Source organism: Palaemon carinicauda, chromosome 12 (assembly GCF_036898095.1).
Source record: "Palaemon carinicauda isolate YSFRI2023 chromosome 12, ASM3689809v2, whole genome shotgun sequence".
NCBI classification, from domain to species: domain Eukaryota; kingdom Metazoa; phylum Arthropoda; class Malacostraca; order Decapoda; family Palaemonidae; genus Palaemon; species Palaemon carinicauda.
Genome location: NC_090736.1, coordinates 105,713,776 through 105,728,775, shown reverse-complemented (window position 1 = coordinate 105,728,775; position 15,000 = coordinate 105,713,776). Strand labels below are relative to the sequence as shown.

At 37.7% G+C, this 15,000-nt stretch overlaps 1 pseudogene; it reads left to right on the top strand.

The window, feature by feature from the left end:
• LOC137650991 (uncharacterized) overlaps window positions 1–15,000 on the top strand; it is a 49,161-nt pseudogene that overhangs the window by 11,016 nt on the left and 23,145 nt on the right.

Below are 15,000 nucleotides of genomic sequence, written 5' to 3'. Positions count from 1 at the left end.
GCAAGTATTGCCAGCCTCCCTCCCATGATTACCCCTAGGCTAGGATGAGCTTTCTTGGCCGCGAGTTGATCTATTACTAAAGCAGAGTTTGTAGGACCCTCTTCTCCCTTTCCCCCCTATCCTTAGTAATGGACTAGCCGTTACATCTCTTGGCCGTCGTTCTACATATGTACCTAGTATAGGTTAAGATGTGGAGTTGACTCAGTCCTTTGCCTGCCGGCAAGTTTGTGCCGGCCAGCAAAGGCCTAACTTCTGTAGAGTGTTCCCCAGACCTCCCTTGGTCTCACTTCCATGTCTGTCAAGTAGAGCCAGGTGGCATTGGATAGAAGGAAGCCTGAATTTCACATTCTCCCCTTCCTTATGTTCACTCTTTCTGGATGCAGGGCTGTAAGGTAGTGCCGTCTTATGTCCTTACATCCAATCTGTTTCTCTTCTAGTCTTTGTACCCTAGCCCGACTGTTGGCTCAAGTGGCCGGCAGCCGGGCAGGTGGAAGCTCTCTGGTTCCCTTTTGCTGCCGGCCGGCAACAGAAGTTCACCATAAGATCTGCCGGCCGCTACGATTAGCGGCTGGCAGCCGGGGGTGCTAGCGTTTATAGTTGCCGGCGCAGACACTGCCGGCCGGCACACATATTTGAACCAGCGATCTTCCACCCAGTAGTCTAAAGGTAGTATACCTTGGAACTAATTTTAGGTACGTGCTGGCCGGCACGTTATATTATATACAATAGCCAGTATTTTTTACAGTATAGTATATACTGCATGGAGAAAACTAGAGTATAGAATATATTATAACACTAAGTCTTTCCAACATTCTTGTGTTGTCATGTACAGCCTTTTGTGAGACCGTACAGAAGAAGAAAGTGAGTTCTTTCTTTGTTAACTATCTAGTATATTAAAATTATTTATATTGGTGTGAGCTACACCTACATTTTCCTTTGGAAATAACTTGATGGTTATTCCAGAATAAGATTAACCATAAAATTTTATTATCTGGAATGTTACAGCAATTGGCTGAGCAGGAAATGCAAGTGTGTGTCTTTCCTTCTTTCCTTTCTAGCTTAGTTATTTTAAGCTATATATATTTTAACATTAGTTATCCAGTGATATGTTTTTCAATTGATACTCATGGAATTTCTTTTCTTTACAGTAGGACCATCCGAAGTGCGGGAGTATGTTCTGCAACGTCCTCAGTAAGAACTTCTGTGAACATGAGTTGTGAAGGAGGCACGCAGCATGCGCAGTCTCCAAAGGCGATCTCCGTTATTGGGACCCGCAGGTATGTACGATATGCACTAACCTGATTACCGAGGCGTTTGACGCCCCTAAGTCGGCGGAGTCAAGGGACGCAGCGAGGGAAAAGGTTCGAACCTGGGTGAGGGGCTTCCAGAAGAATACTTCTGTCCCCTATCTTCCAAGCGAGAAGATGAGGGCTTACCTTTTCCCCAAGTCATCAGCGGATGCAGTGATTCCCCAGCCTCAAGCGGAGATACCTCTGGTTCAGATTCCGGTGGATTCTGAAGTCTCAGACGCACTACAAGACATCCAACTGGACGATAGGATGTCTGAGGTGTTTTTTGTACACCGAAAAGGACCTTCTGGCAGAAGACCAGGAAGAGGAGCTGACCCAGGCTCCGGATACTGAGGAGGAAGAAATTGACGAGGGGTTGGTTACTCAGGTTCAGGCCCAGGAACCTGTTCCCTCAACATCGTCTGCTATCCCAGAAGATCTGGGAAGGACTCTTTCTTCCATCGTTGAAATGATTCAGCATATGCAGAAGAAGAATGATGAGAAGGAAGCTGCAATGAAGTTGGAGATGCGAAGACTTGCAGCATCACGTGGGCCCCAGAAGAAGCTCAACGTGAAGGACCTTACCTTGTGCTCGGATGCCAATCTTTGGAGGTATGCCGAGCACATGCCTATGACGATAGGAAAGATTGTCATTTCGGAGAAGTTGGGCTCAATTCCCTTCGAGGAAGTGGAATTCTGGCCCAACAAGGAGTCGTACCATGACTGCTCTGTCCGTCTTAGGAAGGAGCCAGCCTCAAAGGAAGAGACGGAGCCGAAGGAGGTCATAGTTTTTTACCACAATAAAGCACAAGCTATACTGTCAAGCTCATGGAAGAATAGGGGCTTCACAAACTCAAAGGTACCTGCTTTGAGTAAGAAGCATCCTTCCTTTGTGACCTCTCCTACCAGAGCCTTTCCCTTTATGGAAAAGGGATTTAAGGCTGTTTTGAAAGCGGTCGAGGCAGGTAAACCATGTCCCTCCTTGGAGGAGTGTAAACCTCTGTCCTTGGCCTTACCCATGGACCAGAAAGACTGGAAGGACGTCCATCTTACCTTCTCAGTCGGGAAGTTGGAGACCGATATTGCCGGACGTCAGTTCGGTGAAGACCTCCCGAAGCTGTCTGATTTTCTCTTGCGCAGGGAGCAAGAGACAAAAAAAAGACTTGCCGCTTCAATGTCTCTACAAACGACTCTGGAGACGATGGCAAGTGACCCCAAAGCTCAAGAGATGTTTATGGTAGGGGCCAAAACACATCTGGCCACAGTGACGAAGGACCTCTACAGTTTCGTCAAAGCTAGGAGAGCTTGTAGGGAGTTCATGTTCGCCTCGGCTGCAGTGAGGCATGAACCAAGGAAATTAATCTCCTCTTGCATTTGGGGTGAGGACCTCTTCCCTAGTGAAGCGGTCGAAGAGGTAGTGGATAAGACCGCCACAGAAAATAGAAACCTTCTCCAGAAGTGGGGCCTATCTCTTAAAAGAAAGTCATCCCCGGATGAGGGTCCCCAACCAAAAAGGAAGACTTGGAAGCCTAGACTACCCTCTCGGCCACCCAAGCCATACAGACAGCAACAGCAGCAACTTCCCTTGACTGCAGTGCCCAAGATGGTGGCACAAACCCTGACCACGTGCCAGTTGGTACCCCAAGCCGTGACAACGCAGTCCCCGGTATTTAACCCAGCATTCGAAGGGCAGTCTACTACCTTTCTTCCAAGAGCTAGGGGATCAGCCAGAGGTTCGTCTAGATGCCCCTCAAGGGGAAGGGGGTTCAAGGGAGGAGGCGATCAAGGAGGCAAGGCCTCAGGTCAACAGCAGCAGAAGTGAAAGGCTTCCGGTAGGAGGGAGACTTCCTCTTTTTCGGGATCGTTGGACCTTCGATCCCTGGGCCCATAGCCTAATCAAGAACGACTGGGTTGGAGCTGGTACAGCACTCCACCTCCGTTCCCACAATTCTTCCAACACTCTACCCCCATTCTGGAAGAATACACCCGAGAACTCTTGGAGAAAAGAGTAACCCGAAGGGTAAAGTCCATCAAGTTCCAAGGAGGGCTGTTTTGTGTTCCAAAGAAAGACTCAGAAAAACTCAGAGTCATTCTGGACTTGTCGCCTCTCAACAAGTTCATAGTGAACTAAAGTTCAAGATGCTAACACTCCAACACATAAGGATCTTACTACCCAAGCGGGCATTTACCATCTCCATAGACTTGTCAGACGCTTATTGGCACATTCCAATCAGTCGTCACCTATCCTCCTACCTAGGATTCAAGCTACAACGAAGACTCTACGCCTTCAGAGCCATTCCATTCGGGCTAAACATATCCCCAAGAATCTTCACGAAGCTTGTGAACGCAGCTCTCCAACAATTACGCCTAAAGGGAATCCAAGTAGTGGCCTACCTGGACGACTGACTGGTGAGGGCAGCATCCAAGACAGAGTGCCTACAAGCTTCCCAACAGGTGATCCAGTTTCTGGAACATCTAGGTTTCAAGATCAACAGAAAAAAGTCTCGGCTTTCTCCATCTCAGAAGTTTCAGTGGCTGGTAATCCACATGGGACTTACTGTCACACCAACTTTCCATCCCTGTAAAGAAGAGGATAGAAATAGCAGGTTCTGTTAAGAGACTTCTGGAATCCAAAAGGATATCAAGACGTGAACAGGAGAGAGTGCTGGCCTCTCTCAAGTTTGCCTCAGTAACAGACCCAGTGCTAAGAGCACAGCTAAAGGATGCAACCGGAGTTTGGAGAAAATATGCATCATACGCGCGAAGAGATCTGATAAGACCAATACTGCCGACTCGTCTGCGAATGCTTCTCAAGCCGAGGTCCAAAGCCAAACAACTGAAGAAATCGGTGATTCTTCAGCAACCTCCCCCCCTATGACTATTCATACACACGCTTCGAAGGAAGGATGGGGAGGTCATTCTCACCAGAAGAAGGCCCAAGGAACCTGGTACAACCTATTCAAAAAATTTCACATAAACTTTCTGGAAGCCATGGCAGTACTTCTCTCATTGAAGAAAGTCTCCCCTCGCCACTCGATCCACATAAGATTGGTACTAGACAGCGAGGTGATAGTGAGATGCCTGAATTGACAAGGATCGAGGTCACCTCAAATCAACCAAGTGATGTTGGCCATCTTCCGGCTAGCGGAGAAGAAGAGATGGCACTTTTCAGCAGTTCACCTTCAAGGAGTTCGCAATGTGACGGCGGGACGCTCTATCCAGGCTCACGCCGATAAAGTCAGAATGGTCCCTAGATGCAGGATCATTCTCTTTCATCTTGCGTCAAGTCCCGGAACTGCAGATAGACCTCTTTGCAACGAAAGACAACAAGACGTTACCTCACTACGTGTCCCCATACAAGGATCCCCTAAGCAGAAGCAGTGGACGTTTTGTCCCTCGACAGGAACAGATGGTCCAGGATTTACCTGTTCCCTCCTCACAACCTTCTACTGAGGGTCCTTGACAAACTGAGATCTTTCAAGGGAAAAGTGGCAGTAGTGGCTCAAAAGTGGCCGAACAGCGTATGGTTCCCTCTGGCATTAGAACTACAGCTGAAGTTTCTACCACTACCGGATCCAGTTTTGACTCAGCAAGTTCAGAAGTCGACTGTCTGCGCTTCATCACAGAAAACCCGGAACCTGCAGCTCATGATTTTCTCTCCCTAGCAGTGAGAAAACCTTTCGGGATATCAAGAGACAGTATAGACTTTTTAGAGGAATATAAGTCCAAATCCACCAGAAGACAATATGAGTCATCATGGAGAAAGTGGGTGTCCTTTGTCAAGGCGAAGAATCTATAAAAGATCTCGACAGACTTCTGCTTATCATTCTTCATCCACCTCCATCGTCAAGGTTTAGCAGCCAACACAATATTAACGTGTAAATCCGCCTTGACAAGATCTATTCTCTATGCCTTCCAGGTTGACCTCTCTAACGACATTTTTAACAAAATTCCGAAGGCCTGTGCTAGGCTCAGACCATCAGCACTTCCGAAACCCATTTCATGGGGTCTGGATAAGGTTCTTCATTTTGCTTCACTGATGAACAATGAGGAGTGTGCTTTAAAGGATTTGACCCAAAAAGTTATATTTCTGTTTGCACTCGCTTCGGGGGCTAGAGTTAGTGAAATAGTAGCCCTCTCGAGAGAGGAAGGTCATGTTTAGTTCTTAGATGGGGGAGAACTAAACCTTTTTCCGAACCCAACGTTTCTTGCCAAGAACGAGCTACCCACCAACAGGTGGGGTCCCTGGAGAATCTGCCCTCTGAAAGAAGAGGCATCTCTATGTCCAGTGGAGGCCTAAAGGTCTATCTTCGTAGGACATCAGACTTTAGGGGGAGGTCAGCTATTTAGGGGAGAAACATCAGGCTCAAATTTATCTCTGAAACAACTAAGGGCGAAAATCATCTATTTTTTCCGCAGAGCGGATCCAGATAGTACACCCGCAGGTCATAATTCGAGAAAAGTTGCCTCGTCCATAAATTTCTTTAATAACATGGATTTTGAACATCTTCGCTCATACACTGGCTGGAAGTCTTCCAGAGTATTCTTTAGACACTATGCGAAGCAAGTGGAGCAACTGAAGAGGTCTGTGGTAGCAGAAGGTAGTGTCGTCAAACCTACTGTTTAATGCTGTGAGGAACATTGAAGTTAATTTGGACGATTAATTCAAGGGTGGGTGTGTAGTCACGGACTGTTCTACAGACTAAGTGTTAGGGCACTAAGGTGTCCTCGTTGACTGTTCCATAAACAAAGGTGAACCAAGCATAAGCGCAGACACGTGTGCCAAGTGTTTCCAACGCCAGTGTGATTGAATAGTAAGACAGACTTTTGTGATTTTAATATCTCAATATTAAAAGTGGGGCATATATCCTTTCTTTTCAGATGAAACAATTTTTCTGCTTACTATGATCCTTATGCTTATTTGTTGGTTATCTACTTCTTATACTTGTATAATTGCTGATTAACCTATTTTCATTATTATTTATTGTCAATAAACTAGTTCTTGTGAACCTTACGTCTCATTCGTCTGTGTCATTTTACTAGAAAATAGTTTAGCATTACTTTAAATTATGAATAATTTTAACATGAATGATCCTAAAGATTGTTCCTTACTTCAAGCAAACATTCATTGGTTTATGCTTTCCCCTAGTAGGGAGGACTTCATGCCCTATAGGGACGGGTGGTGGATATACAAATTTCTTCCTATTCGGATATAAACCTTTGTCCAATCCAGTAATATAGAACGGCACACTGAGAAACTTGTCGACATTTCATATCGACGCGAGCGGTTCTTTTACAAACTTTGCTTCATATAATATAGTGTGAGACCGCTATATTGGCTTGTCTGTTATTCATACATAGGTATATGTACACCTCGAGACTTTTTCCAAAGTCTAGTATGACTCTTCCCTGTAGAGGCAGGAAGCACTAACATGGTTTATGTTTAGAAGAAAATGATGTATGACGGTAACATCTTAGGTCTCTAGATCTATGCTGACTGGGAAATACTTTCTTTAGAGTACGGCACGATCTGAGAATCCACAGATACAGTAATGCTCTTGGTATACTTCCATCAGGATGACATATATATATATATTATATATATATAAATAAATAAATGAATAAAAATATGTATAATTATAAATATATATATATATATATATATAGGTGTGTGTGTGCGTGTATATATTTGTATTGTGTATATATATATATATATATATATATAATCTAGAAACGATGCCATGCTGAGAAACAGGTTAATACAGCACAAACAAGCAATTACTGTAGTGCACTCGAAACGTTGATTTGGAAACTGGCTGAGGGCTGTGTAAACAGGTTAGGGAATGAAAGGTAAACAACCCCTTTGCATAATGGAAAGAAATTGTCTTTTCTGTTTCTTGGTGTTTGAGAGTAATTTCATAGTGTCAATGAGAAGTATTGATTTTCTCTTTGTATAATATAGTCTTCACGTTTAATGAAAATGATAAAAATCTTTGACTTAAAAAAATGTATTTTAAATATGAATTTCTCCAGAATGCGTAAAATCTTATATGTAATGCATGGTTATTCCGTTTTCGTATGATTGCTAAATTTACCTGTATAATTTTAGCTGTGTATATTGAACTTTAAATACACATTATGTCTTCCATCGATAATATATATATATATATATATATATATATTTGTGTGGTATATATATATATATATATATATATATAACTTAAAATGAGGGTAAATTAGTAGTAACATGAGTGTTATGCGTTTGCGGTCATACAATAAAACATAATCAGACGTGAACCTTGGTCAAATGTCCTGACCGGATGATCAATATTACACAGAAATAATATAAACTATATAGGCAATACTAACTCTAGATAAGAAGCAAATCATTGAGTTTGAATATGTGCAAGTATAATAACCTTCACAGTTCATGGTTTCACTTATTTCTCCTTCTCGTAACCGACTTTTGATTATCGAATTTAGATTTTGTCCCATACACATGATGTTACATTATTTCACAAGAATCAGTTTAGGTACTTTTACCAAAACTGAAATCCGATAGGAAAAATATGGTTAATATTGCAAAAACATAAATACCTAATTTGAAATAATTTTTTATATCTTTCGATTAGTCATTCATATATATGACGTGCAATGAAGTGATCTGTATATACCAAAATAACATTTAACCCCCATTCCCCAAAAAAAGATTTTTAAAGTAAAATTATTCCAGAATTTTGCTTCAAAAATTCCTAGTTAATTTACATTTAGATAGAAGCTTCCGCTAATCCTTTTTCTTTTTCGGTAAGGTGACAGGAAATTTTTTTTTTTATTAAATTCTGAAAAAAAAATATAACAAGCGGGTCATATTCATAGAGAGATCGTTTTTCAAATATATATGACTAGATTGAAGCTGCGTATATATATATATATATATATACATCTATATATATATATATATATATATTACAGAGAGAGAGAGAGAGAGAGAGAGAGAGAGAGATAGTAATTTAAGGCACTCATAAACTGCCCAAAAAAAATTTAGCGTTAAAAATTAGATAACGACATATTATTATTATTATTATTATTTATTATTATTATTATTATTATTATTATTATGATGCTGGTTTTATTGATATTATAATTATTTCTACATAAGCCTTAAAATCATTTATCATGCTTGTCCTGTATCCTACAAATCTTCAAAGTTTTTAAAATAACAATAAATAACATAGATTTTCTCACTAACTATTTTTATAAAAAAAAAAAAAAAAAAAAGCTAAATAGCCTTTATACTAATCATATATAACAAACTACCCATGTTGGCTGTGATAACAAGAAAATAACCGTTCCTAATCTAGATTTTATGTCTAGTCTAGGCCAAAAAAAAGTAAAGTTGTTTTTTAAAATGGTAAGAAAAATAGATACTTTAACACAATATCAAAATAAACCACAAGAACCGATAGTTATCAGATTGAGCAAGGAGACGTTAACAAGTGAAGACATGTTTCGCGGAGCTCTGTTTGAATTCTCGCCAAGTGCTGTGTTTTAGCTTATACTTCTGAACTGTGAAATCCTTGAAAAAAATATTGGAAAATTCATGGAGAGATTAAAGAGAGAAATAAAAGCACATGAAGGCTGGTTGTCCCGAATGTAAAATAGTAATGCATTGCTGAGACAGAGTAATGCAGCTCAGTAAAAGTATAATTTCTCTGATCTGGAATTGTATTCTACTTTGCTTTAATTGTTTTAATACACCTTAGAGACAAAGCTTTCCATCATTCTTAACGGGCTGATTATTTTGGTCATAAACCGCAGTGGGAACCCTCTCTAAAGGACATCCACAATCATTTTATCATGTTCGTTCGAATGCATTCAACACATTACACCGCATATTGCTCGTTTATTTTCGAATCCCCAATATCAAAACACTTAGAGACTACGAAAAGTTTCCGTTTCATCTTGAAAACTTTAATATTTTCAACTTTTTGAATGTCTAGTGTGAGCTTATTGTAAAATCTCGGGACGGCATATTTAAAGGATATATAGCCTACAGTTGACATATATCTAGGTTCTAATAATTTCAAAGAATCTTTAACTAGTTTCGTTTTAACACGTTTTCTTCATAGTATTATATATAGCAATTCTCTTTGATATTGGTCACTGTCCCCCTCTGGTATCCTATTTTTATTCACATTTCCCTTTATACCATTCAGGATACGATATAACTTGCTTATGTTTGTTGCTGCATCGCGGAACTTCCTCTTATAGTAATCGTTTTTTTTTCTTTTTATTTTTCCTTCTTAGTAGGTCATTATAATGCCATATTGCAGTTTTGTGTTTTACCCATGTTTAAACGTTTAAAGGTCACTCATGAATGGCGGATGCAAGGGACAGTGACATTGGCCTAGCAAGCAGGAAAATGCCCTAGAGACTGACCATATATTATATGATCAGCGCCCAAGCATCCTCGCCACCCAAACTAGCAACAGGGAGGGTCAGGCAGTGGCTGTAGTTGATTCAGCAGATAGACGTATAGGCTCCCCCAAACCCCTCAACCTTAGCTCACAAGGATGATAAGTTTTCAGACACTAATGGCACTAACGAGTTTGAGCAGGACTTCAACCCCGACTGGTAAACGCCAGGCAGAGACGCTACCAATTAGGGCACAGCAACCTACTTAAAGTTTTTAACCGATTCCACATTCCTTACGCCTATTTCCCTCTTTTTGTCTAAATTCCCCCCCATCAAACTTAGGCGATCGGTCCATGCCAATTATAGTGTTTTCCATCAGTGGACACAGGGTTTCATATCCAATTTTACTCACCCTATTATATATGGTCTTGAGGCAGTCAACACACACAACGCCCATAAAACGTTGGTTATCATGATGGTAGGGAAAGCTCGTACAATTATTTATTTTCCTTTTAACTTCTTCATTATTTTCTTCACCATTGTTTGTTTCTGTAGAGCTAGTCTAAACATAATAAGTTTATGCACTGGAGCGATAGTGTACTTCTCTTCTTTCTTTATATCAGATACAATGCTATTCATTCCATAGTATGACCATTCAATGTAATTGCACAGTAAACATCATTCACGGAATAATATGGTTCTAACAGCTCAATAACTGCTTAAATATCAAGAGTTAATGCGTCATCCATCAAAGATTGAAGTCTCCACATATAAGTAATTATTTTTTACCAATGATAATCATCTGAATAATTACACTGAATTCATCAAAGAAAATACCCTAATTTGTTCTCGAAGGTTTGTAAACCGTTAAAATGGATATTCATTTTGGTTTTTGTGTACATAGCTTATTTCTATAAATCCAAAGCTTTGTAGACTACTTCTCTTTAACATCTTGTGATTTAAATACCCATATGAATGAAGAGCCCATTCCCGCCCCCCACAAGACCTGTTCTCCTTCGTAATATGAAAGAAAGCTTGTGGGGTTTGGTTGTCATTTCAGCGATCTTAACCCTGTCCAAGTTATTTAACCATGTTTCAGATATTAAAAGTATGTCCAAGTATTTCTCATTTATCAGTTCTCATATGTGAAAAGTTATTTTTACTAACAGACTGTGTAGCCCCAGATTATGACTTCATAAATATCCATGGTCAATGTTTTTTTGCTAGTGTTCTCAATTTTAAATCATAAACTTTGCTATTTCTTGAAATCACTATGTGGTCATTTTGTTTTAATTTGTGCAGTTTATACATTTTAAAAGATGCGAATTAAGTTTATTGATGCATTGTTTTCCTGAACATTTCTCACAGAATGAATCTTGTCTTCAGCATACATTTTAAATGTTGCAAATTACATTGTTATCTATAATATTTTTCTGAACCTTTCCTGTAAACTTTATCATCAGTCTTAAACTTGCAATCTTTTTCAAAATGACCATACCTCTAACAGTCATAACAAGGGACCATAATGTAAGTATCACTTATGTTATAAGTACCCCATCGCAACATAACTTTGTTACCATCATCATGAATAGCCTTCAAACTTCAGAATCACACTCCAACAAGTTGTTGGTAGTCCCACCTACATCAATTTTCTTGAGATCAAGACTTAACTTCTCTTCTGTGTGTTGAATATGGTCCAGGTAGCGAATTATTGGAATCAAGCATTTACTACTTCATCTTCATCATTGTATATATCACAAATTATCACATTCGGTTTTAGTTTCTCAATTACCCTTGCTTCGGTGTCGACAACCATGGTTTGAATTTTGGTTAGTGCTTCTTCGTTGATCTTTTTGTCTGCAAAGTTTACAACAACATGTCCATTTGAAGTTGGCCACGTATTAAGAATTCAAATGTCTTTAAGTGCATATTCGACATATTTTTTTTCTTTTTTTTTATTTGAACGAACATGATAAAATGATTCATGGATGTCCTTCAGAGAGGGTTACCCTGCTGTTTATGACAACAAAAATCAGCCCGTAAGAATGATTGAAAGTCTTTAAGGTGTATTAAAACAATTAAAGCACAAAGTAGAATACAATTCCAGATCAGAGAAATTAAACTTTTACTGAGCTGCATTACTCTGTCTCAGCACCGCATAACTACTGTATTTTACAGTGTACGAATTGTGATAAAAAGGGGAAAAGAATATTTTTTAGTCAGAGTCGTTGTTATGATACAACCGTTTTTGTTATCATAATTAAGAAAAAATAAGCTAATAAATTGCATATAAAGTTTCTGAGTTATCTTTTTTACACGAATAATTAAGCATTATACTCAGATAACTTCTTTTCGCTATTACTCCATATCTCTCAATTGGACTCTATTTACCTATTGCATTTTCTTTACTATAATGCGTTGTTGTACAAAATGAATTCAATGTTATTCTGAGATATGGTTGATGAAGGAAATGTAAAAAATTTGTGGAATTCATATAATACCAGAAAGATGTGGATTTTTGTCCAAGTTTAAATTTTGGTCATTCTCTAAAATTTAAAATTAGCCTGAATGGCTGTCAAGAGATTTGGTATCTTGTGCACCGTCAAGTTAGAGTTATCAAATGTATAATACTTTGGTTATGATGGTGATATTATTTCAACCTAATAACTAGAAACTGGCAATGTTGCTTTTACACATACGATATGGAAGTATTGAATCCACTGTACAAAACAACACATCTTCCTGTTCCAACAATCCAGTAATAATTAAGGCCAAGTCAAAAAGCAAGGTAAATCGAATCAGAGAAAATCGAATGATTTACAAAATGTCCCCTTCCCCAATCCCCCACCCCCACCCCCAAAAAAAGACGTGAGTAATTTTATTGTCCAGGTTTAAATAATTTGGAAAAATATTAATATTCTTTATTATTACTCTCATTTTGAAGATATTGGCAATAATATTCGGAAAGACGATGTTGCCTATTATTATTATTATTATTATTATTATTATTATTATTATTATTATTATTATTATTATTAGCTGACCTACCGCACTAGTTAATAAAGTAGGATAATATAAGCTCTAGGGGTCAAAACATATAAAAAATAGCCCAGTGAGGAAAGGAAATAAGGAAATAACTACTCTACAAGAGTAGTAATGAATAATGAAAAAAAAAATAATGTAGAGTAACAATATTTCAATAAATCTTTCATATATAAACTATATAACACAAAGAAGGAGAAATATGATAGAATAGTGTGCCCGAGTGAATCGTCAAGCAAGTGTTAATCTACGGCAAGACAGTAGAAGAGCAAGGTCAGAGGCTATGGCACTACCAATTACTAGAGAACAATGATTGTGGAGTGCCTTCTACTAACTAGAAGAACTGCTTACCATAGTTACCGATCTCTTCTACGCATACCAAGAAGAAAGTAGCCACTGAACAATTAAAATAAAGAATTTGAACCTTTGAGGAAGAAAATTTGTTTGGTAATGTCAGTGTTGCCAGGCTCATAAGAGCACAGAAGAATGTGAAAAGAATAGGACTGACTAATCGGTGAATGTGAAGGCAAAGGAAAACTGGTAATATAACCAGATAGAGGTATCTAATGACCAATTAACATACCCGGAAACTACTACTACTACTACTACTACTAATACTACTATACTACTACTTACTACTAATGATAATAATAATAATAATAATAATAATAATAATAATAATAATTGTTATTATTATCATTATTATTAATAATAATAATAATAATAAATAATAATAATAATAATAATAATAATAATAATAATAATAATAATAATTAATAATAATGATATATCCAGAATATCATAGGAGAGAAAACAATGAGAACATCTTGAGTTGCATTTCATTGTAATCCTTATGGTGGTAGAATTATAAAAGAAGCCAGAAGGCTGATTGTTCAATAATAAAATTACATATAACAATTGAAATTAAAAACTCTATTTAGTGACTCTTATAGGAAAGTTATAAGATTTATGATAACGTTACTTAAAAAAAAACAAAGTATGACATGAATTATAACATGTTTTATTTTTAAATATGTGTCTTGTGTATTATTATTATTATTATTATTATTATTATTGTTGTTGTTGTTGTTGTTGTTGTTGTTGTTGTTACCTCCACCAAGGAGGTTATAAAATTGCGTCAGTTCATTTATTTATTCGTTTTCTGTGTGTGTCTGTGGAAAGGATTATTTATTCATTGATTTATCTATCCATTTGTCTCCCTATATGTGTGACCGTGGACAGGGTTACGCTGAAACTACTTGGCGGATTTCGATAAATTTTTCACCGAAGACAGACAGGTGAATCCACGAAATTTTTTAGATAATTCCCATGCGGAATCTATATCCAGCATTTATTTTTTTTTTTTAAACATTTTGAATATAAGGATTAAAACAAACAGATGGATTTTCAATAGGTCTGCAGCCATGGGCAAATTCATTTAGTTTTGGAGATGACCCGGGTACCGGATCTCGATCCTATATCCAGATTTACATTTTTTTCACAATTTTAAAGATTATGTAAAAAAAATATCTAAACCTCTGTTCTTAACAAAATTTTAACAAAGGATAAATATTATGCTTAGGAAAAAAAAACTTGAAAGTTTGGACGTGACACAGATCTAAATCCCGACTCTGGATCAACAAAATTGTACTTTCCATCATTTACCACGTAGTTAGCATTTGCAAAGTGGGAGGCGATGGACCGTAGACTCTAGTAGATTTAGGCAATATTCATTATCAGATGTCTGAAACATGTGATTATTATTATTATTATTATTATTATTATTATTATTATTATTATTATTATTATTATTATTATTATTATTATTATTATTATTGTTGTTGATGTTGTTGTTGTTGTTGTTGTTGAATCGCAAGGGCCCAAGAAGGGAAAACCCCCCAGTGAAGAAAGGTAATATGAAAATAAACTATATATGAGAAGTAACAAAAATATAAAGTATCCTAAGACAAATAGCAGTAGATCTATCATTCATAAATAATAGAGGCAGAATTATGTCAACATATTGAACATGAAAAAATTCTCTGCAACCTTGTACTTTGAAGTTCTACCAATTAAACTAACTAATTAACAAGATTAATCCACAATGGAATAAGATATGGAATAAAACTTCTATAATACTATGTAGTGGATAAGGTACAATTGGTATATTTAGTTATATACCTAGTACTATGAAATTTATGGTACCTTCAGGAAAGAATTCAAAGGATAGTCAGAATTATGAAAAACCTTTTGC